The sequence below is a fragment of the Ahaetulla prasina genome, chromosome 9 (assembly GCF_028640845.1).
Source record: "Ahaetulla prasina isolate Xishuangbanna chromosome 9, ASM2864084v1, whole genome shotgun sequence".
Classification (NCBI taxonomy): Eukaryota; Metazoa; Chordata; class Lepidosauria; order Squamata; family Colubridae; genus Ahaetulla; species Ahaetulla prasina.
In genome coordinates, this window is record NC_080547.1 from 12,021,773 (window position 1) to 12,044,491 (window position 22,719).

A 22,719-nucleotide genomic window follows, 5' to 3' on the forward strand; every position below is an offset into this window, starting at 1 on the left:
GCTGAAGAGGACCTCAAATTCCTGCCTATGGTTTCTGGTGATTGAATAACAGCCGGGGCCTCTGCAGACAAAGTTTAAAATCTGCATGAAGGCGAGCACAGTGTTGGAAACAAAGCCTCGGTTATTTTGCCCAAGTGAACACAGACGTGCAAAAAAAACGATTGTGATGTTTTAGCTCCCAGCATGTTGCATCAATCCTGTCTAGGATTCTGATTGCAAAGCAAGGAATCATTTCAATAGATCACATTACTCAATCCAATATTGTTTCATCACGACAAAGTGGAAGTGGATTATGCACACCTATCTGGGCTTGCCCTTCGCCTTGTCCCACTGACCTGTTCCCACAAAGTGTTGAGTTTGCCGCAACTCCCAGACACAGATCGCTGACATAGAAGAGAATATCTCTAGTTCAAGACTGACTTGTGGGGGTCGCCCGGGGCTCTCTGAGCTTGGCTGTTTTCTTGTAGACATTTCATTACCAAACTAGATAACATTATCAGTGCTAGAAGGGAAGGGGTTGCAGAGAGGAGGAGGAGGAGGAGGAGGAGGATAGGAAGAAGGAAGAAGAGGAGGAGGAGGAAGAGGAGGGGAGAAGGAGGAAGAGGAGGGGAGGGGAGGGAAGGAGGAAGAGGACTATAGGGTCTTTGGTGCTCTCTGAGCTTGGTTGTTTCCTTGCAGATGTTTCCTAACCCATTTAAGTAACATCATCAGTGCTGGAAGAGAGTGGAGTTTGCTCTCTTTATCTATAAGAAAACAACCAAGCTCGGAGACCACCAAGGACCCCGCAGATCACTCCCACGGAAGCAACTCCAGCGAAACGCTGGCAACCAATTTCCCCCAAAATTGCGCGCCTGAACAAGTTGGTCTCTCGGCACTTCACTAGGAGCAATGAAGGGCTGAAGAGTTTTGAGTCACCTCCAATCACTCGAAAAGAGCGAGTTGCCGTTCTCAGCTGCCACAAACTAAGTATAAAATCAATGCCTCTTTGTTGGGGGGCGGGAAGCATCTTGACTTGGCAGAGTTTTGCACAACTTCCTACAGGCTCAACCCTTGCCAACCTCTCTCTCTCTCTCTCGCACCCTGTTTCCCAGCTAGCATGTTGCCAACCTGCCTATCCCCCCAACCCCCATCTCGCAACTCTATAACCTGGCTCTATATCCTGCCGCTTCCTTGGCATCACCACCCTACCGAAGATGTGGCAAGAACACACCTGTGTCATGGGTTTTGGCTTCAGAGCCCTTCCCGAGTGCCAATGCTTGTGAGTAAACCCTGGATGAAAAGAGCAAGGGGGTCACATGCCCCCTTCCCCACCCTGGGGGCCATATGATATCACTGAACACCGGGATGTTTTTCTTCCTCTCCACTAACACACCTGCCATGGAAGGAAGTCTTCTCATTCTTGATGCGTAGAAGGAAATTGGATGTTTGCTTCAGGGGACTTGTTGTTTTGGGCTGCAGTACAAGGTAAGCAGAGCCCGTCTCCAATGATGGGGAAATGTCGCCCTAAGGCGAGCCTTGCTGGGTTGGCATCGAAAGGCCTCGAAGTCCAGATTTCCAGTTCACCCAGGAGTCAACGAAGGTACCTTGTAGACCAGTGATGGCTAACCTTTTTGCCATCACATGCCAAAACTGAGGGGAGTGTGTGTGTGTGTGTTTGTGTCGCACATGTGCCCATACCCATAATTCAATGCGCCCTGCTCTCCCAAGCATGTATGTGACACACACACACACACACACCTGTGCTACCCCCGCTTTTGGCACGCAATGGTACGATGGGCCCGGTAGGCCCGTTTTTCACTCTCCCCAGGCTCCAGAAACTTTCTAGGAGCCTGGGGAGGGCAAAAACAGTCTCTCCGCCTCCCTGAAGGCCCTCCAGAGGCTGGAAAGAGCCTGTTTCACAACCTCCGGTGGGCCCGGAAGGCCCAAAAATCACTGGCCAGTGTGTGCATGCGCGCTGCAGCTGAGGCAGGACAATGCTCTTATGCCCACTGATATGAGCCACCTGTGGCACGCGTGCCATAGGTTCGTCATCACTGTTGTAGAGTTTCTCCATCAAGCGGGAGTTGTTCTCTTGATGTCAAAAAGGAGAGTTTGCACTTACCCCAACAGAACTATTCATCCTTGATAGACCTCTTAGCTGCCACCTCCAACCTGTCTACTAGGAGACCAGCAAGATATTTCCAAATTGTCCCCAAGTTGCTTCTTCAAGAGGCAACTGGACTTTCTTTGAATTCAAAGAAAAACCAAGGAAGTCCAGTTGCCTCTTGAAAAAACACCTTTGGGCCAACCATGTCCTGGATGACTGAGAATCTCCATCGACATTTCAGAATTGGTAAGCTAGAGTGGAAGTGAATGAAGGCATGTCCCAGGATATTGTTGAAGGATCTAATCTGGGTCGGTCAGTAGAACCAGAGGTTTAGTCTTCCAAACTTTTGGACTCATGTTGGGAGTATTTCCACGGAATGTTTCTCTAGTCCAAAGCACAGAGAGAAGTTCCTGAAGATAGATTCCAGCACGAGTCCAAAAGCTCAGAAGACCAACCCTCTGGTCCTGGTGATGGACACAGATTGGATCCTGGAATGGAAGTCCTTAAGACTGGACTGGAAGTAGTGGAAAAATCTCTTCATATTCTCACCATGAAAATAACAGGGTCAAGAGAAATCAAGGTTGATTTGAAGGAGACTCGATCTTTTAAGCCCTATCAATTTGTGGACATCAGATCAGGTGATGGTGAGCTTGGCAGATTAATTGGGTGTTTTCTTTTTTCCTTTAATCTCCTGCCCATCCAGTTCCTGGAAAGAACTCTTGTTTTCAAGTGGTCAGAGTGCAGTACTGCAGGCTACATCAGCTGACTGTTAGCTGCAGTTCAGCAGTTCAAATTTCACGATTGAGATTTGACTCAAGGTTGACTCAGCCTTCCATCTTTCCGAGGTGGGTACAACGAGGACCCAGATTGTTGCGGGCAAGATGCTGACTCTGTAAATCGCTTAGAGAGGGCTGTAAAAGCACTGTGAAGTGGTATATAAGTCTAAGTGCTATTGCTATTCTCACACCGGGTTGGAAGAAGGTGGAGTAATGCTAGCTGGTCATTGGACTGCACAGTGATTGGGCCATGTGACTGATTGTTTTGAGAAAGTAGAAAATCTTTTACTTTTAATAAGGTGAAAACCGCGGGACTTTTCAGAGTCGGTTTTCTCCAGATATGTGCCAATAGGATATTTCTAATAAAAGGATCCTTTGAGGAGTTCAACTGCCTCGGAGTCTTGCTTGCCATGGATTTATTACTTGACACTCTTGTGAATACCCTCTCTTGGCTGGGAATTAAAAACATTGGGGCCAACGAAGGAGGGAGAGCCAACAGTCACCCACCCTTGTTTTCGCCATCTGCACCGAGGATGGGAGCTAGACCACACCTGGACTTAATCTGGGTTGGACTTCCCAATGAGTCAATAGTGTTGGCCCTTTGAAACCTGATGCTGCTTGAATCCTGCTGAGTCAGCCCAATTTCAGTCCCAAAGGGTGAGATGCTGACACCCTTCAGGAGACAAAACAGAGAATGTTGATGGGGCAGCAGCACCCTCAGGCACCAAATTTCTACTCCTCTCAACATCTCCTTCCAACGTCTGGACAGCCAAACCTGCCTTCTTGAAAGCAGAATTGAGTTTTTTTAGAAAAGGAAGGAGGAAGGGACGAGAAACTTACGACACCTCCGCAACACACCCTGTGGCATGGCCATCTCACCCTACTCTTCAAATAGGTCAGGTTGATGTTTTCCTACTGAAAAGTGTGGTACCAGTAAAAAGCCCTCCGCAAAACACAGTTCAAAACATCAGAAGAGTCTTGAGAAGAGACCCTTCCCCACAGATATTCCCAGACTGCCAGTCAGCCTCGGGTGACAGGGAGCAGGCTGGAAGTGCTGATGGGGGTTGGTTGGGGTGCTTGATGTAATCCGGCAAAGCCCAAAGCTCAGCACTAGCAACCCAAGGTTCTCTCTGAAACTGAAGTTCCCAGGGTTTGAGCTCCGCCCCTGGGAACAGATTCTGCTGCAGCGAGCACTTTCCCCAACGATCAGCCTCCTCTGCCTTCCACAAGGCGGGCAATACTTCCACTTGCCCAATATAGCAAGACCTCGGATGTGGGGGGGGGGTTTCACACAGGTGGTCTCCATTCCTTTATCCCTGATGCTTGGATTGTGAATTGCCAGGGAGTGAGATTCACCTGCTCTGTCTCTCTCTCTCTCCTTCCTTCCTTCCTTCCTTCCTTCCTTCCTCCCCCCCTCCCTCCCTCCCTCCCTTCCTTCTTCTATTTTTCTTCCTCTTCTTTATTTCCCTCTCTCCCTCCTCCTCTTTCCTTCTTCCTCTTTTCTTCTCTCCCACCCTCCCTTTTCTATTTTTCCTCCTTCCCCCTTCTTTATTTCCTCTTTCTCTTTCCTTCCTTCTTCTCTCTTTCTCCCTCCCCCCTTTCCTTCCCTTTCTTTTTTCCTTCCTCTTCTTCATTTCCCTCTATTTTCCTTCCTTTTAGTTTCCTCCCCTCCCCACTGCATTACACATTCCTGACCCCAAATATCATCCTAACTTTTCACTTTCCATCTTGCTCGCCTTTAAACTTTTCAACACTTTTCCTTCCCACACAAGACGGGCCAAATGTTCTGTTTTCCCATTCGCTCCCCGTAGAGCCTTCTCCGTCTTCAGGAGCGCCTTCGTGCCAAACCGACCGCTATAATTTCTGAAACCCCATTCCCAAGCACTCAAGTGCGTTTTTACTCACTAGCCTAAACACTGAAGTTTTGAGCTCGGCAATCCTCTCTCTTAGATAGGGCTCCCCGTAGCCAGGTCAGCATCTTAGAAAGACTCCCAATTCTGACTCCATGGGGCTTTGTTTCAAAAAAGTCTGCAATCCCATTCCGGGTATATAATAAATAAATAGGAGCCTCTTCTGGGCTTAGCCACACACCAAATAAGCCACTGAAATGTCACGCAAGCCTCGATTTGCCGCTTATTGCTTTACTGACCTTACTTTAGCCAGTAACACCCATCCCCCCTCAAGTAAGTTAGCAGGCTGGAGAATTTTGAAAACTATCCCACAATTCACTTGTGGGACAAAAAAAAGGAAGACCGATTTCTCTTTCTCTCTCTCTCTCTCCCTCCCTTCCTCCCTCCCTCTCAACAACTGCAGTGATTCACTTAACAACCCTTAACACATTTCTCACTTAGCAACATATGCTTCGAGGTCAGCTGTGGCCGTAAATTGAGGGCACCTGTATAATCTCCTGAATTGTGTTGACAGCTGCTTCCTCCATCCCCTCTTACTCCATGCCACTCCTTGGACTGACTGCTTAAAATACAGATACAGGCACCAGAGAAATAAGGGGGAAGCCAACATTTCTGATAGCTCAATTCATCCATTCCTCACTCCCAATTAAGCCAACCTTTCAACCAGCCACAATTGAATCTCTCCCTCCCTCCCTCCCTCCTTCCCTCCCTCCGTCTCTCTTTTCTCTTTCCTCTCTCTCTCTCTCTCCCTCCTTCTCTCTCTCTCTCTTCTCTCTCTCTCATTCTCTCCCTCCCTGTCTCTGTTTCCTCTTTCTCTCCTATCTCTCTGTCTGTCTGTCTGTCTGTCTCTCTCTGTATGTGATGTGTGTGCAGGAATTCCTGAGCTGGCAGATTAGGAGGTGGGGGAACTAGAACGAAAAGCTCACAAATGTTTGGCCACTAGAGCTGTTGACTCATCTCGACACACAATAGGAGCCTGAGAAAAACCGAAAGCAAGCTGAGTCACCCCCCCCCCCCCCCGGACTTTACAAAAAGGGCGGTGGGATTCCCCCCCCCACAGCCCCCGCTATCTTGAGCCTCATTATCAACGCCATTTTCACCCACTTTTGCTGACTCTGGATAAGAAAGACCGGGAGAATCCTTTCTCCTTGCTTGTCCCTCCAACCTAAGCTTTTTTTAATTAAACCCATAAGGCTGTGCATTTAGTATCTTGGCGGCGAATATGTTCCTATTCTGCACTGGTTTAGGGTATAATGAGAATGGTTAGAACCGCTTTGTCTTCAGAAGGGAAGGAAGGATGAAACGCTGGAGGGGAGAAATTGGAAGGATAAGGGGCTTCTGAGACGAAAGGATGCTGGAGAAACTGAGTTTGCTTAGCTGCGAGCAATGGCTCTCAATCTTGGTGACTTTAAGTTGGGTGAACTTCAACTCCCAGAATTCCCAATTCTGGGAACTGAAGTTCACTTATCTTCAACTTGCCAAGGTTGAGACGCATCGGCTTAGAGGGAAAAAATAATAATCTGATTCCTTTCTACTTGGAAGCTTTAGCTTGTTTTTCACTCCGTTTTTAAGCTACGCTTTTATTTATGTCTTTGTATGGTTTTATTATGCTGTTGTAAGCTGCCCAGAGTCACGTAGGTGAGATGGGCAGTGCAGAAATTTAATAAATAAGTTAATTAAAGTGGCGGAAGGAACAACAGCACCATCTAATCCTGTTTATGACACAGATATAACTAACTTTTTCTATTGGCAACCAGAAGTTTGGACTTTCACTGGGAGTTTTGGATTCCCTGGTCCACCCGCCACTCCTTGGATGTCTCCCATCCAAATCCTAATCTGACCTGACCCTGCTTAGCTTCCAAGTTCTGACAGTAAGCCTTCAAATGTTCCAATGGCTGCCTGAATGTGGACAGGCAACAGTCTACCCAAGACGTGATGATAATCCAAGAAACTACACAAAGAATAAGGACTGATGAAGAATCCTAAAAGTTGGGTTAGGCCAAGGTCTCATCTATCCAAAACCTTCTGTGTTCCACAGAGGTCTATCAGATGCATTCAGGAAGTTCGCAAGCAAAGACACGGGGAGCAAACCCAGTTCTACTCTGGTTCCCAGCAACATGCATTTAAGGTATGTTCCCTTCGACCAGCCGTTATTACGTCCTCCAGCCCTCAATAGCCCTATCTTTCATGAGATGGTCCAGTCCCTTTCCAAACCATCAAAATGAACAGAATAATAGAGTTGGAAGGTCTTCTAATCCAACCCCTTGCTCAGGCAGGAAATCCTGTATCATTTCAGACAAGTACAGTCTATTCTTGAAAACCCACAACTTCTGTTGGCAAGCTGTTTCACTGGTTAATTGTCTTTACTGTTAGGAAGTTTCTCCTTAATTCCAGATTGCTTCTCTCCTTGATTAGTCTCCATCCTTTGGTCCTTGTTCTGCCTTCAGGTGAGGGCCTTTGGAGAATAGGTTGACCCCAGTAGTGAAAAGCATTTTTTTTTTAGTACCGGTTCTGTGGGCATGGCTTGGTGGGCGTGGTGTGGCTTGGTGGGCATGGCAGGGGAAGGATACTGCAAAATCCCCATTCCCACCCCACTCCAGGGGGAAAGATATTGCAAAATCCCCATTCCCACCCCACTCTGGGGCCAGCCAGAGGTGATATTTGCCGGTTCTCTGAACTGCTCAAAATTTCCGTTACTGGTTCTCCAGAACCTGCTGGGTTTCACCCCTAGTTGACCCCCTCTTTCCTGTGTTTGGCACACTGGGCGTCTACGATCTATACCAGGGGTGTCAAAGTCAAGGCCTAGATCTGGCCCAAAGGGCAACCCTGAAAATAGCAAAGAACCAGCTCACAGTGCCTCTGGCAGCAAAAACAGAGCCCTCCGGAGCTCCGTTTTCGCTGCCAGAGGGATGCAAGAGGCTGTCACAACCGGAAACGGAGCTCGGGAGCCAGTTTTCGCTGGAAGAATGCTTGGGCTGCCACAGGTGCCCCCGACATGAGTGATGTCGAGCTGGCCATGCCCGCCCCCCTCCGGCCACACACACTCACACCCGAGGTCAAACACAATCCTGATGCGGCCCACAATGAAATCAAATCTGACACCGCTGATCTACACTATATAACTAGGCGACTCTGAAAATGCACAGGACACAAGCATCCATGAGAGCAGGACCCAGGCTAAAACAAGCCAGGTTCCCCCCTCACCCAATGCAAAGCAAGCAAGCAAGCAGAGGTAGGAACTTTTCCTTCCTTTCTCCGAGTTGAGTGGGATGGATTCATGTTGCAACCAAGCAGTTTTGGATGTGGTGTAATACTTTTCCTCCTGACTGTGTCAACTCCTGAGCAAGAGGAAGGGATCGGCTGAGAAGGTTGTGCAACCTCCGCTCCGTGAACCAGTTTCCCTTTTAAGGTTTCGCAACTGGGATTTAGGGTGAGTGATCCCGAGAGCAAGTCAATTCTTCTCAAAGCACACGCTACGAGGGGACAAATGCAGGGGTGAAATGCTCCCGGTTCAGACCGAATCAACTGATCCGGTAGCAATGGCAGCGGGGGGTTCGGAGAACCAGTAGCAAAAATCCCTGCATCGCCCCCCCCCCGCCACCGCCCATGCCCCCCCCAATCACCCGGTCGCCTGCTTGCCCGCTTGTCGCTTCTTTCCGGCTTGCTCGCTTTTCCCGCCCAAATGGTAGGAATAGGTTGTAAAAAATGCTTTTAAAAGGTAAAAAAAAAAAAAAGGCTCTGACGATCGCAGCTGAGCCGTGCGATCGTCGGAGCCTTTTTTAAACTTTTAAAAGCATTTTTTTTACAACCCCCTCCCCCCCCGGCCTGCGTGCTGTTCTACTTACCCCATGCCTCCTTTTGGCATGCACTGCGTGTGCATTCACACACCTCGCATTTGGTGCATGGTGTGTACTGTGCATGTACTTCTCCACCATAGTGATATTATATAACAATTGTGGCAAACCCTTTGCACTGCTTAGTCCTTTCCCTTTTAGTGTTGAACCTACAATGGGCCGTACAGTTTATGGATTGCAACTGTAGTGAAGTCAGACCTTGTATAATCCACAGACCGGATTTTATTACATATTTCAGTTGTTATTTATTCGTTTATACTAGAATTTTTAATTGTATATATACGGAGTGTTTTTATTTGTTCTGGTCTCTGGTCTAATCAGGTCTCTGGTCCAGGATATGAGATCCCTCACATCCTGGACATAAACTGTTTCAACTCCTACCATCAAAACAACGCTATAGAGCATTGCACACCAGAACAACTAGACACAAGAACAGTTTCTTCCCGAACACCATCACTCTGCTAAACAAATAATTCCTTCAACACTGTCAAACTATTTATTAAATCTGCACTACTATTAATCTTCTCATTGTTTTCATCACCAATCTCTTTCCACTTATGACTGTATGACTGTAACTTTTTGCTGCTATCATTAAGGGTTAAATTGCAACCTATGACCATCTTTTGTGTTGTAAATGTTGTACCTTTGATGAAGGTTTTTTTTTCCTTTTTCTTTTATGTATACTGAGAGCATACAGCACCAAAACCAATTCCTTGTATGTCCAATCACACTTGGCCAATAAATTCTATTCTATTCTATTCTATTCTATTATCTATTCTATTCTATTCTATTCTATTCTATTCTATTCGACTCTACCCTACTCTACTCTACTCTATTCTATTCTATTCTAAGACTGTCATAAATTGATTGATTCACCACTACATGGTTGGTGAAACAAACTCATGGATGACAAAAAAAAGGATCAAGCTGAACTTGATCATTTTCACGGAAGGGAAGATTCAACAACCTTTTGTTGCTGAAACGTGACACCTTGGTTGCCGAGATCAAAGGCCAGGCTCGGGATTAGGGTGGGGGTTGGGGGTTGGATGACTGCTTACGTTGGGAGACATAACCCATGTAGAAGTTCAAAGTCACCACCAGGCAATAGATAGGAACTATGGAGACACACTGTCCTTATGCTACACCCCCCCAGTTTTTGTGCACTGGAGCATCTCAAGCACTACAGCACCATGTGCATAGCCAGCAGTGAATTTAGGACACAAAACCATCATAGGCATCTCCTTGGGACTTTGCACATGGAGATCAACGTATGTGTTCTCCAAATGTGTTGTTTTGGTCTTGTGTCCCCAACACAATATCTGTATTATCTGACAAGCAATGGTTGTTGCAGTCCCATAACACTCTCCAAACGATTATTCTGGGGTCCCAAATTAGCTGCCCCCTTCCACATTCTAGGCTGAGTCTTCACCCAAAGCAGAATTCTTCCTCTAGATCTTCCGCTATCTAGTGGTAGGTTATGGTCTACTTGATCAAATCCCTTACTGAAGTCCAAGTAAATTGTATCAACAGTATTCCTCTGGTCCACTAGTATCAGTAACAGAGGTGGAAGGGACCTTGGAGGTCATCTAGCCCAACCGCCTGCTCACGCAGGAGACCTGGACTAGGGATTCGAACCGCCAAACTGCCGACCTTTCTGACTGACAAGCTCAGCATCTTAGCTACCTTTTTGTCCACTTGTCAAAGAATGCAATAAGATTAGTCTGGCATGATCCCTTTTTGACATGTTGGCTTTCTATGTCCATCAAGCCATTGGCCAGAGGTAGCAATTTGTTCCTTCTTGAGGGTCTACATCTCCCAATTAATTCTAATTTTCCACAACTACAGCAGAGTTCAACCCATCTGAAGGATAATCAAGGTGTCAGCCTTCCCTGCTGGAAACGAATAAATGTTAATGCAATATTATTCCGATAGCAATCTTGCCTGATCCCATCTTATCCTTTCTCTTGTTCTACTTGCCTTCTAACTAGGCCTGAATGAACCCTAATTTAGATACTTCCTTCAAATGATCTTGGGCGAAACTGGATTTTTGGGAACGCTTCACTTTCTTCCTCTTGTTTTCTTGCTGTCTGCTGCCTCCTCTCTTCTTTCAGCCCCACCTCAAAGAACAACACACTAAATTAACAGAGGGCTTTGTGCCTCCAAAGAATCTCCCCCTTTGCCCAAACATGAATTAATTCTTCTAGCCAGAGTTGGGGGAGGAGGAGAGAAAAAATCCAGTTATCTTGATTTAATCTGTGTGCTCAGAGGGCTGAAACCAAAATGCCAAAACTTTCCCAGAGGGGAGACACAACACACACTCTATATCTTTGGTTTACGCTGCAGATCTTAGGCAACTGCAGAATCAGGCCTTGAGAAGTCACCTGGAGGATGAAGTCAACAGAGACATACCAGAAACCTTGCTCAAACATTTCCCAATACACAAGGACTGGAAGCTTCATTTGTTTTTGTTGCAAGCTGGGCTGCCAAGTCTACAAATTCCATCCATCCATCTGTCTGTCCGTCCATCAATCCACAGCAGTGCTTCTCAACCTTGGCAATTTTAAGATATGTGGATTTCATTTCCCAAAATTCTGGGAGTTGAGGTCCATACATCTTAAAGTTGCCAAGGTTGAGAAACACCTCCCTCTCTCTCTCTCCCCCTTGTTTTACAACCCTGTAGTCCCGTAATTCAGGGTTGGGGCAACTGGTTGGAGTTGAGCATTTACTGGCTGGATGCCTTTCCTGACACCGACGGAATTCGCAGCAGATATTTTCTTTTTGCACCCTGACAGAGAAACATCTGTTACTACCTAGGATTGAACTCTCAACCTTCCAAGTGGGAGGTGCACACCTTTACCACTAGCTGCCTGTTATCTATCTATCTATCTATCTATCTATCTATCTATCTATCTATCTATCTATCTATCTATCTATCTATCTTCCATCCATTATCTATCTGTCTGTCTGTCTATAACTATCATCCACCGATCATCCATCCATCCATCCATCCATCCATCCATCCATCCATCCATCTATCTATCTATCTATCTATCTATCTATCTATCATCCACCCATCATCTATGTTTGTGTCTGTCTGTCTATCATCCACCCATCATCTATCAGTCTGTCTGTCTGTCTGTCTGTCTGTCTGTCTGTCTGTCTGTCTGTCTGTCTGTCTGTCTGTCTGTCTGTCTGTCTATCTATCTATCTATCTATCTATCTATCTATCTATCTATCTATCGATCGATCGATCTATCTATCTATCGATCTATCGATCTATCATCTATCTTCCATCCATTATCTATCTGTCTGTCTGTCTATAACTATCATCCACCATCCATCCATCCATCCATCCATCCATCCATCCATCCATCCATCCATCCATCTATCTATCTATCTATCTATCTATCTATCTATCTATCTATCTATCTATCTATCTATCTATCTGCCATCTATAAAGATATCTGCCTGTTTGTCTGTAATCTATCTACATTTCCCTGGTTATCCACATCTCTGCCTTACTTCACTGAATCGCTCTTATTTTTCCTGCTATCATCTTTCTGCCCACATCCAAAAATTATGGCATCTTACATGGTTTGTTCTTGCCTGCTGTCGCTCATGCTGACTTTTTAACATTCCTACAATGCAACGTCCTGCTAACGAGAGTTGAAAGAATAGGACTAACCCTCAGCCAGAGAGTAAAATCAAGGCTTCCTGGTCACAGATCCCTGGAAACGAAATCGTCTTTTACCTTCACCCCAATTTTTCTGCCCCCCCCTATGATGTTCTTACTTCTAAGGGGAAAAATTGCAATTGCAATGCTTCTCACTACAAGTAGTCCTCGAGTTACGACCACAACTGAGCCCCAAAGTTATACCTGACCTTCGGACCTTCCGCCGCGAACTGAAGACACATCTTTTCATTCGCGCGGGGCTGGCTTGAATTTTATTGGTCTTTTAAATTTCTTAAATTTTTAATATCAATTTTAAATGGGATTTTAGTTTTTTATATATTTTAAAGTTTTGGGCTAATTATAATAAGTTTTTTAATTTACATTTTAAATTGTACATTGTATTGTCTTTTTTACTTCTGCCTGTACACCGCCCTGAGTCCTTCGGGAGAAGGGCGGTATAGAAATCGAATAAAATAAATAAATAAATAAATAAATAAAATATTACCAAGTGAAGCATTTGTTAAGTGAGTTTTGTCCCATTTTACGATTTTTCTTGCCACAGTCGTTAAGGGAGTCACTGCATTTCTTAAACGAGCAACCTGGTTGTTAAACCAATCTGGATCCCCCAGATTGATTTTGCTTGTCGGAAAGTCTGCAGCCATCATAAATGCCCTACTAATTCCCAAGACTTTTGATTGGTGATCAAGAGGGATGCTGCAAGTGTGAAAAAACGGCCATAAGTTACTTTTTTTCCAGTGCCGTTGTAACTTTGAATGTTCATTAAATGAACTGTTGTAAATTGAGGATTACTTTTATTTTGGGTGCTCAAGAGGAGAACGAATGTGAGCGGTTAGGGTTAGGGTGAAACCTGCTGAAAACACTAAACCTGTTTTCCCAAACCAAAATCAAGGTTGCTTGTTGTTCTTAGTTGCGAAGTCATGTCTGACCCATCGCGACCCCATGGACAACGTTCCTCCAGGCCTTCCTGTCCTCTACAATTCCCCGGAGTCCATTTAAGTTCCTGCCCACTACTTCAGTGACTCCATCCAGCCACCTTGTTCTCTGCCGTCCCCTTCTTCTTTTGCCCTCAATCTTTCCCAGCATGAGGCTCTTCTCCAGTGAGTCCTTCCTTCTCGTTAGGTGGCCAAAGTATTTGAGTTTCCTTTTCAGGATCTGGCCTTCTAAAGAGCAGTCAGGGTTGATCTCCTCTAGGACCAGTTTGATCACATTGCAGTCCAAGGGACTCGCAGGAGTCCCTTGGATCGATCTATGTATGTATGTATGAATCTATCTATCTATCTATCTATCTATCTATCTATCTATCTATCTATCTATCTATCTATCTATCTATTTATCTATCTGTCTGTTGTTGTTAGCTGCAAAGTCATGTCCGATCCATCGTGACCCCATGGACAACGTTCCTCCAGGCCTTCCTGTCCTCTACCATCTTCTGGAGTCCATTTAATTTCATGCCCACTGCTTCAGTGATTCCATCCAGCCACCTCGTTCTCTGCCGTCCCCTTCTTCTTTTGCCCTCCATCGTTCCCAGCATTCGGCTCTTCTCCAGGGAGTCCTTCCTTCTCATTAGGTGGCCAAAGTATTTGAGTTTCCTCTTCAGGATCTGGCCTTCTAAAGAGCAGTCAGGGTTGATCTCCTCTAGGACTGACCGGTTGGATCGCCTTGCAGTCCAAGGGACTCGCAGGAGTCTTCTCCAGCACCAGAGTTCAAAAGGCCTCAATTCTTTGTCGCTCAAGGTTGCTACTCAAATCCCTAATAAAATGTTGTTGTTGGTTTTAAACAAAATATCCTTGTGTGTGTGTGTGTGTGTGACTTTAGGCCTTGTTCTGCTGACGCACTCCTGCTATCTTGGTTTAGAACAAACAAAGGCATAGCTTAAACATGTCAGGACATAGAAGCTTTTCCGGCCCAGCAGATCTCCATCGAAAGAAAATTCACTGGAATGAAGAGATTTCTCCTCCCTCCCCCCGTCCCACTCCTCCTGTTCTTCCTATTCTTTCCACGATCTGCAAGGAGGATCTGCATTTTTAAAGGATTCGCCCACCCAGCTGCGGTACTGCTTTCCTCCCGCCCACTCCTCTCTTGCCTATGCTGAAAATAAAGCCGGCCACAAAATTCTTAGGAAAGTTGCTCAATTGGGCAAGAGAAGCTGGGCACCCCAAAAAACAGGATCTTATCAGAGACCACCCGCTTTCAAACGGTCCTGGGTATTGAACGGTGTGCCAAAAGTTGCAACTGTGCTGGACTCAGCATCAGTAACAGAGTAGGAAGGAGCCTTGGAGGTCATCTGCAGCTGTGCGGGTAATAGTGGGAGCAACTCGTTGCTCCCATGTAACACCAATCCTGCGCAGTTTGCACTGGCTACCTGTGGTCTTTCGGGTGCGCTTAAAGATTTTGGTTACCACCTTTAAAGTGCTCCATGGCTTAGGGCCCGGGTACTTACGGGACTGCCTGCTGTTACCCCATGCCTCCCACCGACCCGTACGCTCACACAGAGAGGGCCTTCTCAGGGTGCCGTCCACCAAGCAATGTCGGTTGGCGGCCCCCAGGGGTAGGGCCTTCTCTGTTGGAGCTCCTACGCTTTGGAACGAACTTCCCCCTGGTTTACGTCAAGTGCCTGATCTTCGGACTTTTCGCCGTGAGCTGAAAACGCACCTATTTATTCAAGCGGGACTGGCTTAGAAGTTTTACTAATTTTAACTGGGGTTATTTATATTTTAGTATTTTAAATTGTTTTAATCTTTGGCCATTTTGTAATATGATTTGTTTTAGTTTTGTTTTAAAGTGTATATTGTTGATTTTTTATTTGGCTGTACACCGCCCTGAGTCCTTCGGGAGAAGGGCGGTATAAAAATCGAATAAAATAAATAAATAAAATAAATAAATCTAGTCCAACCCCCCCTGCTCACGTACTAGGGATTCGAACCGTCGAACTGCCAACCTTTCTGATCGACAAGCTCAGCGTCTTAGCCACTGAGCCACCTAGTCAGGCTTTAACTCCACTACGATTCGGGGACTGGAGGCTAAAACACAATGTAAGCCGCCCTGAGTCTTCGGAGAAGGGCGGGATATAAATGTAAATTAAAAAAATTAAAAAAAACACGTAGAGAACAGTTGCAGGATGCGGGGATCGGTGGTGGGCTGCTCCCGGTTCTGTCCGGTTCTTGCAAACCGGTAGTAATGGCGGCAGGAGGCGCCGCCCACCTAGTCCTGACGTCATCACTAAGCAGCGTGTGCACCGCTGTTGCAAACCGGTAGTAAAAGGTAAGTGGAAGCCACACCTGGTGGGGATGTCTAGTTTAATGACAGTAAGGTCTAGGGGGTGATATGATAGCAGGAACAGGGCGTGGTTAGTCTAGTGAAGAGAAGGGCCAGGGGAGACAGGATAGCAGTTTTCCAATATTTGAGGGGCTGCCACAGAGAGGAGGGGGTTACCTATTTTCCAAGGCACCTGAAAGGCCAGACAAGGAATCATGGATGGAAACTGAACAAGGAGAGATTCAACCTGGAAATAAGGAGAAATTTTCTGACCGTGAGAACAATCAACCCATGGAACAAAAGTTGCCTTAGGAAGTTGTGGGAGCTTCATCACTGGAGGCTTTCAAGAAGAGACTGGACTGCCATCTGCCAGAAATGGTGTAGGGTCTCCTGCTTGGGCAGGGGTGTGTGTTGGACTAGATGACTTACAAGGCAGTGGTGAAAGCCCAATCTTTTTACTACCGGTTCTGTGGGTGTGGCTTGGTGAGCATGGCAGGAGAAGGAAACTGCAAAATCTCCATTCTCTCCCCACTCCTGGGGGAAGGATATTACAAAATCTCCATTCCCATCCCACTCTGGGACCAGCCAGAGGGGGTATTTTCCAGTTCTCCGAACTACTCAAAATTTCCGCTACCGGTTCTCCAGAACCTGTCAGAACCTGCTGGATTTCACTCCTGCTACAAGGTCCCTTCCAACTCTGTTAATCTAATCTAAAATGAAATAGGGCCTCCTGCTTGAGCTAGAAGGACTAGAAGGCCTCCAAGGTCCCTTCCAACTTTGTTGTTCTGTGATTTGTGTTCTGAACTCCAAACAGCTGCTCTGACCTGACTCAAAGCATCTCAGCCTCAACCCCTCCCCTGCTCCCAAAAACAGAGTTTCTTCTGGAGGACATGATTGTCCTTTGACAAACAGAAGCTGCAAGGACGTCCTCTTCAAGGCGACCCATCTTGTCCTAAAGAAGTGCAGCTGCATACTACTGACCTCACACCAAGACACAACAACTGGGCTTATCGTAAGCCTCCTAGAAGGTCTGTTTAGCTTTGGCTTTATCTGTTGTGTTAACGCGGACAAGGCGATCTGAAATCATTTCTGCCCAGCCGATGAAGGATCTTGAAGAATGCAAGCCAAAGGGGAAAAACAAATACATCAAACTCTTGCTCCTAGTTTCAAACTGACTATGCAAACCTCCTGCAAACTTTTTATCATATTGCGACGGAATGTCGTCTCAGAAGGTTCTCTGGATCCCAGCAAGAACTATATCACCTCTAGGGCAGTGTTGCCCAAGGGCTAAATGATCTAGATTTCCAGCCATGGGCTTTAGCCATTCTAGGAACTGCTCGTACACGATTCAATTTTATTCGTGGAACTCAACACAATGCTTGAGATGCACTGCAGCCCAGACGAAAGTGGTGGATGAAATGCAAAACTGCAGACCCCACAATACGGAAAGGAGATGGAGGAGGAAGAAGAAGAAGAGGAGGAGGAGGAAGAGGAGGAGGAAGAGGAAGAGGAGGAGGAAGAGGAAGAGGAAGAGGAGGAGGAAGAGGAAGAGGAGGAGGAGGAGGAGGAGAGGAGGAGAAAGAGGAAGAAGAGGAGGAAGAAGAAGAAGAGGAGGAGGAAAGGAGGAGGAAGAGGGGAAGAGGAGGGAAGAGGGGAGGAGGAGGAAGAGGAAGGGAAGAGGAGGAGGGGAGAAAGAGGGGAAGAGGAGAGGGGAAGACAATGGGGAAGAGGGGGAGCTGAAAGAGGAAGAGGAGAAATAGGAAGAGGAGGAGGAGAAGAAGAGGAGGAGGAGGAGGAAGAAGAGGAAGAGAAGGAGGAAGAAGAAGAAGAGGAGGAGGAGGAGGGGGGAGATGAGGGGGAAGAGGGGAAGGTGAAAGAGGATGATGAGGAGAAAGAGGAAGACAACGAGGAGAAAGAGGAAGAAGAGGAGGAGAAAGAAGAGGGGAGAAAGAGGGGGAAGACAGGATGGAAGAGGAGGGGGAAGACGGAGGCCCTGACTACACCAGGGGACTGACTTAGCCTTGAAGCCCCTATGTTGCTGAGAAGGGAGGCTGCAAAACTCACCCCCCACATCCTTGAGCATCGATCAGTGCACAATCTTCCCAGGCTCTCAGCTCAGCCAGCTAATTGCTGCTGATCCCCTTGTAAGACTCCCGCCAGGGCACATCCATCATTTGGAAGAGAGGAAAATTGGTAAATAGCGGTAATTTGCGTTTTGCCTAATGGGATTCTGCCCGCCTGGAGCCTGAGCCCACGGCGGTGAGTAACGGAAAAGCAGCAAAAACGCAGAAGGGCGAAGGGTGGGGCGCAGCCTTCTCCTGCAGCACTGGAAGGGCCCCATGATCTCTTCTCCCCCCCCACACCTCCTCTTCCCCTGGAGTCAGCTGTCTTTGCTCTCCCAGGCAGACTGGAGCCCTAAGAGATCAGCGGTGAGCAAAGCGAGCTCAGGTTGGACGAGACGGAGCTGGAATTACAGGTTGCGCCGAGTGACTCAACAACGGGAGGCTTCTGGCTCGCTCTACATCAGGGGGGCCCCGTCCCCCAAGAATCCACCAGATGGGATCAGCTGCCAAGGCCACCCAGGGGAGCCTTGCGACATTGCAAGTCCTGGTTCTGGAGAAAGACGGGGCATCAGGGATCGAGCGCAGCCGAGGGGATCGTGGGCCAAAGTCTAGAATGTCCCCATAGCTGGAAGAACTGGTTGCTTCTTTAGGTGGCTATGAAAGGAAGGCTGGAAGTTTTCTCCTTCTCTTTCTATCTCCTCCTTCTCCTTCTCCACCTATCTTCTCCTCACCCTTTCTTTCTCCTTCCCCATCTCTTTCTTCTAGTATCTCCTCCTTCTCCCTCTTCGCCTTGTCCATCTATCTCCTCCTTCTCCTCCCCCTTTCTTTCTCCCCTTCTCCATCTATTTCCTTCTCCTTGTCCATCTGTCTCCTTCTTCTCCTTTCCCACTTTTCCTTCTCCTTCTCCATCGACCTCCCTCTTCTCCTTCTCTATCTATCTCCTCCTTCTCACTCTTCTCCTTCTTTTCCATCTACCTCCTCCTTCTCGCCCTTCTCCTTGTCCATCTGTCTCCTTCTTCTCCTTTCCCCCATTCTCCTTCTCCATCTGTCTCCTCCTTCTCCTTCTCTTTCCCCTCCTTCTCCTCCCATTTTATCTTTGGGGATTTCATGTCATTTGAGCCGGCTGGTATGACTTCTCCTGGACCTTTAATTGTGTCCCTGGCAGGAGCCTCTCAAGGGATCAGAACAATTAGCTGCCTGAGCTGGAGCCTGGGAAGATTGTCTGCATGGGGTGGGGACCGAGGATTTTCATAGCCTTCCTCCTTGAGAACTTAACAGTAGGCTTTTGCCGTAATACATGGCTAAACAGAGCCTCCTTATTTTGAAGCCCTCTCTACCACTAAAAACAGGAAAACAAGAGCCAGAGGGAACTCGAAAAACTGCTAAACTGGCTGCTATGGCTACCGGTGTCAGGTCTACTCTTTATTTATGCAGGGAAAGCTATTGTATAGAAACAGAGAGCAAATCTCCACTCCCTTCTAGCACTGATGATGTTACTTAGTTGGGTCATGAAACGTCTGCAAGAAAACAACCAAGTTCAGAGAGCACAAGGACCCCACAGATCTCCTCCTCCTGTCTGCAAACCCCACTCCCTTCTAGCACTGATGATGATACTTAGTAGGGTCATGAACCGTCTGCAAGAAAACAACCAAGTTCAGAGAGCACCAAGGACCCCATAGATCTCCTCCTCCTGTCTGCAAACCCCCCTCCCTTCTAGCACTGATGATGATACTTAGTTGGGTCATGAAACGTCTGCAAGAAAACAACCAGATTCAGAGAGCACAAGGACCCCACAGATCTCCTCCTCCTTTCTGCAAACCTCACTCCCTTCTAGCACTGATGATGTTACTTAGTTGGGTCATTAAACTTCTGCAAGGAAACAACCGAGCTCAGAGAGTACCAAGGACCCCACAGATCTCCTCCTCCTCCTTTCTGCAAACCCCACTCCCTTCTAGCACTGATGGTGTTACTTAATTAGGTCATGAAACATCTCCAAGAAGAAGAAAAAACAGTGCAGAGTGAAGACAGCACCAAGGACCCCACACTTCTTTTATTGTTACCAGGAACTATCAGATGCCAAGAAAGCCACATAACCACGAAGTCTCTCCAGGAATCAAGTTGAATTTACAACAGACTTATTCATCCCCCAGATGTGTCACTAGCAAATGAAGCCAAAGACTCTCATCCTATGCTCATTATATCCCCGGCCATGGGACTGTTTTTTAGCTAACCGTGTTTTTTCCTCTTCTCCCTCTGCCATGAAGCTTTGACATCCATCCCTTAATCCCAGCATCCTCCCGTAACTGAAGCCACACAGGTATCATTTAAATAAGTACACAGATGTTATCTGCTTCCTCCTCTCTTTGTTCGCCACTCCTTCTACCACATCTCCTTACAAGTCCTCCAATGAAGAGCCTGATTGGTCTCCTTATAGAGCTGGAGAGCAGAAGAGGGAGAGGTTTACAAGTCAAGATGGTTCTTCAAGAGCTCTGAAGACCACTTGGGATTGTATATTTTGTCCCAGCTTCTGCCAACCTAGCAGTTTCGAAAGCCCGTAAAAATGCAAGTAGAAAAAATAGGGACCACCTTTGGTGGGAAGGTAACAGCGTTCCGTGGGCCCTTGGCGTTGAGTCATGCCGGCCGCATGACCACAGAGACGTCTTCGGACAGCACTGGCTCTTCGGCTTTGAAACGGAGATGAGCACCGCCCCCTAGAGTCGGGAACGACTAGCACACGTTCAAAAGCCCGAAAATGGCTGAAAAACGCCCTGAAAACAGCCCAAAAATGGTCTGAAAACAGGCATTTTTCAGGCATTTTTCAGGCTCTCCAGCACCCATGAAGACTAACTGGCTGGCACACATGTGCGCACCGGAAACCAGAAGAGCAACTGGTGACAGTACATGTGCCCACAGGGAGGGCTCACGCGTGCCATAGATTCGCCATCACGGCTATAAACAGTATCCTCTCAATCAAAAAACAGGCCTTAGCTTTCAACTGATCTCCATGACAAGGGAGGGTGTTTGTTTTTTTTAATACTGGGAAAGATTCTAGTAGTGGCAATCGGCTCAATGTCCAAAATGCTTGTTATACACTAGGCCAGGGGTCTCCAACCTTGGTCCCTTTAAGACTTGTGGACTTCAGCTCCCAGAGTCCCTCAGCCAGCAAAGCTTGGAGGTCATCTAGCTTTGCTGGCTGAGGGACTCTGGGAGTTGAAGTCCACAAGTCTTAAAGGGACCAAGGTTGGAGACCCCTGCTCTAGACCTCAGCTTTGCTGGCTGAGGGACTCTGGGAGTTGAAGTCCACAAGTCTTAAAGGGACCAAGGTTGGAGACCCCTGCTCTAGACCTCAGCTTCGCTGGCTGAGGGACTCTGGGAGTTGAAGTCCACAAGTCTTAAAGGGACCAAGGTTGGAGACCCCTGCTCTAGACCTCAGCTTTGCTGGCTGAGGGACTCTGGGAGTTGAAGTCCACAAGTCTTAAAGGGACCAAGGTTGGAGACCCCTGCTCTAGACCTCAGCTTTGCTGGCTGAGGGACTCTGGGAGTTGAAGTCCACAAGTCTTAAAGGGACCAAGGTTGGAGACCCCTGCTCTAGACCTCAGCTTTGCTGGCTGAGGGACTCTGGGAGTTGAAGTCCACAAGTCTTAAAGGGACCAAGGTTGGAGACCCCTGCACTAGGCCAGTGATGGCGAATCTTTTTGGCACCGAGTGCTGCAAAGAGAGCACACGAGCATCTGGGCCGCAACCCAGGAGCTTCCCAGAGCGCATGCACGTGCCTGAAAATGAACTTCCTGTTTCAGCTACTGAACTTCCTGTTTCAGCTACTGAACTTCCTGTTTCAGCTACTTCTAGTTCAGCTCTTCTAGTTTCCAGCACTGCCGCACACACAAAGGCCAGCTGATCGTCACGTGCGCATGCCCACCAGAAACCCAGAAGAAGAACGGGTGACGCAGCGCGTGCCCAGGCGACATGGCTCCACATGCCCGAAGTGCCATAGGTTCACCATCATGGGTCTAGGCGTTCTGGAACTCCATAAACCTGAACAATTCCCTTCTCCTTTGGCAAAAGCCACTCGTTCCTCGCCAGCAGATGCTCACTTGCTTTAAAACAGAACTGATAATTGTTGTAAAACAATGTTTCTTAGAACAAACAAACACAAAATAGAGGGAAACAGGAATACTTCTACCTGGAAAAAGCTCCTTCTCTTGTTTGCAAACTATCTCATCTCTTTCATCTCCTGCTTCCTATATAGATTTCGTTCCCACCACCCATCTGGCTACACCAGGAGCAGCTGTTGTTTGCATTGTTTGGGTGGGTACATATGGAGTACAGTTTAAAAGAACTCGAGAGTTTGTTTGTGCGTCTTTTCAAAAGGAGGGAAACCAAACGGTTTCGTTTTTAAGTAGACGTGGTACCTCGGAAATCGTTCCTTTAGGAAAGTTGGCTTTTAAACGACAAACTTTTATCTCCTTTGAATGTCAAACGGCTCCTTGGGCAAACCAGAAATGGAGAAAACTTCTTGTTAGGCATGAATTGGAAGAAGACAGTTCCCCTTTTTTCCTTCTCCAAGAGGATGGTCTACCTCTGTTCTCTTCTCCCCTTCTACTTTTAAGAAGCATCGGCAGAGGGAAAGACTGGGAGAGAAAGTAAGACTTGGATAGAAATAACTCTTGGTCCAAGATCACCGCACATGGGGACTGCAGCCAAGAAATTAAAAGATGATGATGATGATGATGATGATGATGATGATGATGATCATAATAATAATAATAATAATAATAATAATAATAATAATAATAATAATAATAATAATAATAATAATAATAATATCGGAAGGGACCTTGGAGGCCTTCTAATCCAACCCCCTGCCCAGGCAGGAAACCCTACACCATTTCAGACAGATGGTTATCCAACATTTTCTTGAAAATTTCCAGTGTTGGAGCATTTACAACTTCTGCAGGCAAGTTGTTCCACCCATTAATTGTTCTAACTGTCAGGAATTTTCTCCTTAGTTCTAGGTTGCTTCTCTCCTTGGGTAGTTTCCACCCATTGCTTCTTGTCCTGCCCTCAGGTGCATTGGAGAA

General features: G+C 46.9%; 1 protein-coding gene and 1 long non-coding RNA gene across 2 annotated transcripts in view; one reads left to right on the top strand and one right to left on the bottom strand.

The window, feature by feature from the left end:
* Window positions 1-22,719, bottom strand: part of LOC131204100 (nectin-1-like) — a 161,231-nt gene that overhangs the window by 52,844 nt on the left and 85,668 nt on the right. The window lies entirely within an intron of this gene.
* On the top strand, window positions 1,249-9,148 carry LOC131204102 (uncharacterized). Its single transcript, XR_009156532.1, has 3 exons — window positions 1,249-1,464; window positions 6,811-6,900; window positions 8,948-9,148. It is a non-coding gene; the product is annotated as an uncharacterized LOC131204102 (long non-coding RNA).